General features: G+C 42.0%; 1 pseudogene; it reads left to right on the top strand.

The window, feature by feature from the left end:
* The first annotated feature begins 1,395 nt into the window (after nucleotides 1-1,395).
* Nucleotides 1,396-2,310, top strand: LOC101021495 (annotated as a pseudogene).
* Nucleotides 2,311-2,857: the final 547 nt, after the last annotated feature.

Here is a 2,857-nt window from a genome sequence, read left to right as displayed (position 1 = left end):
AAGAAAAATAATGGCTCCCCAAAGATGTCCACATCTCAATTCCTGGAAGAAGGCTGTGAATGTGTTACCTTAAGTGGCAAAATCATCTTTGCAGAGGTGGTTAAGTAATGGGGATGAGATGGAGAGATGATACCTTGAGATGGGGAGATGATACCTGATTATCATTGGCCTCAAAGTAATCACAGGTGTTATTGGAAGTGAAGGAGAAAGGCTGAAGACTCAGAGGGGCTGGGGGCGATGGCATACACCTGTAATCCCAGCACTTTGGGAGGCTGAGATGGGTAGATCACTTGAGGCCAGGAGTTCGAGACCAGCCTGGCCAACATGGTGAAACCCCATTGCTACTGAAAATACAAAAGTTAGCCAGGCATGGTGGCACATGCCTGTAGTCCCAGCTACTTGGAAGGCTGAGGTAGGAGAATCACTGGAACCCAGCAAGCAGAAGTTGCAGTGAGCTGAGATCACACCACTGCACTCCAGCCTGGGCAACAGAGTGAGACTCTCTCTCAAAACAACAACAAAAACAAACAAAACAAAACAAAAACAGAGAGAGAGGAGATTGGATGATGGAAGCAGGAGTCAGAGTGATGCAACTGTTAGCTCTCACAAGAGAGGCAGGTACCATGATCAAAAAAATGAGGCAGCTTCCAGAAGCTAGAAAAGGCCAAGAAATGAGATCTCCCTCAGAGCTTCCCAGAAGGAACACAGCCCTGCATACACCTGACTTTCAGCCCAGTGAGACCCTTTTTGGACTTCTTACCCCCAGAAGCATGAGATAGTAAATCTGTGTTGTTTTAAGCTACTAACTTTGTGATAATTTATTATAGCTGAAATACAAAACTAATATATATTTTGGTAACAGGCAGTGGGGTGCAGTTGTAGCAAATGCCTAAAAATATAGAAGTGATTGTAGAATTCAGCAGTGATCACAGGGTGGAAAAAAATGTAAGGAACATTCTTTTTTAAAATATTAGGTCGCCTTGAAAAGGCTGTTTATTAGAAATATGGATGCTCTTGACTCTGCTAGACAGAACTCAGAAGGAAGTAAAGAGAATAGCAGAGAAAACATATCCCCTTAGAGAATACCTAAATCATCATAAAAAGGCTCTTCAGTAAATATATGGATGTTAAAGATATTGCTGGTGAGGACTCAGAAAAAATTGAGGACCATGCTATTGGAAACTGTAAGAAAATGAATCCTTGTTATTTAACAGCAGAAAGCTTAGTGGAATTGTGCCCTGCAGTTATGCAGAAAGCGCAATTTGAAAACAATGAACTTGGATATTTATCTCAGGAGATTTCCAAGCAAAGTATCAAAAGTATAGCCTGGTTTCTTTTGCAACTCGCAGTAAAATGAGAAAGTGAAAAAAAAAAAAAAAAAAAAAAAGACTTCTCTTTCCCATCTTGCAAGATGGCGGGTGAAAAAGTTGAGAAGCCAGATACTAAAGAGAAGAAACCTGAAGCCAAGAAGACTGATGCTGGTGGCAAGGTGAAAAAGGGTAACCTCAAGGCTAAGAAGCCCAAGAAGGGGAAGCCCCATTGCAGCCACAACTCTGTCCTTGTCAGAGGAATTGGCAGGTATTCCCGATCTGCCATGTATTCCAGAAAGGCCATGTACAAGAGGAAGTACTCAGCCGCTAAATCCAAGGTTGAAAAGAAAAAGAAGGAGAAGGTTCTTGCTACTCTTACAAAACCAGTTGGTGGTGACAAGAACGGCAGTACCCAGGTGGTTAAACTTCGCAAAATGCCTAGTTATTATCCTACTGAAGATGTGCCTCGAAAGCTGTTGAGCCACAGCAAAAAACCCTTCAGTCAGCACGTGAGAAAACTGCGAGCCAGCATTACCCCCGGGACCATTCTGATCATCCTCACTGGACGCCACGGGGGCAAGAGGGTGGTTTTCTGAAGCAGCTGGCTAGTGGCTTGTTACTTGTGACTGGGCCTCTAGTCCTCAATCGAGTTCCTCTACGAAGAACACACCAGAAATTTGTCATTGCCATCTCAACCAAAATCGATATCAGCAATGTCAAAATCCCAAAACATCTTACTGATGCTTACTTCAAGAAGAAGCAGCTGCGGAAGCCCAGACACCAGGAGGGTGAGATCTTCGACACAGAAAAAGAGAAATACGAGATTACAGAGCAGCGCAAGATTGATCAGAAAGCTGTGGACTCACAAATTCTACCAAAAATCAAAGCTGTTGCTCAGCTCCAGGGCTACCTGCGATCTGTGTTTGCCCTGACGAATGGAATTTATCCTCACAAATTGGTGTTCTAAATGTCTTAAGAACCTCATTAAATAGCTAAGTACAAAAAAAAAATGGATTAAAGGAAGAATTGTTAAGAATGAAGAAACCAGGACCTGATTCTATGGAAAATTCTCAGGCTATCTAGTTTGTGAAAGATGCTAAAACTAGGATATTGACTGTCAGGAAAGTGTGCTTGAAGAGAAAACCAAGAGTATGGCTAAATAATCTTTTCCTAGTGCCTCAGCAGGACAAAAGTTCAGAGTATTCAGTCATATGTAGGGTTCTTTGAAGGAACTGAGCATGTGACTTACGGATCCTGTCAGCCACATCAGCGAAAGCCAGGAATAGAGATGAAATTGCACCGGAAAAATATGCATAGGCATCTCTTGTCTAATTGAATGAACCCTGTGTTATATGTGGCAGACCCACAAAGTTCTTGAGAATTCCATTCCAACAGCAATAGGAAATGAACACACTGGGTTTGAAGAAATAGGTATCTAAAATGTAGGTAACAGGAAAAGATTTATCACTGTCATAAAATGACATTATACATAACCAAGAAGGGAGGCTTTAAATATACCAAGCAAACTTCTTTCCTAATCAACCTTG

The sequence above is a fragment of the Papio anubis genome, chromosome 18 (assembly GCF_008728515.1).
Source record: "Papio anubis isolate 15944 chromosome 18, Panubis1.0, whole genome shotgun sequence".
Lineage (NCBI taxonomy): Eukaryota > Metazoa > Chordata > Mammalia > Primates > Cercopithecidae > Papio > Papio anubis.
Note: the sequence above shows the minus strand (reverse complement) of the source record. Positions and strands in the feature narration are given on the sequence as shown.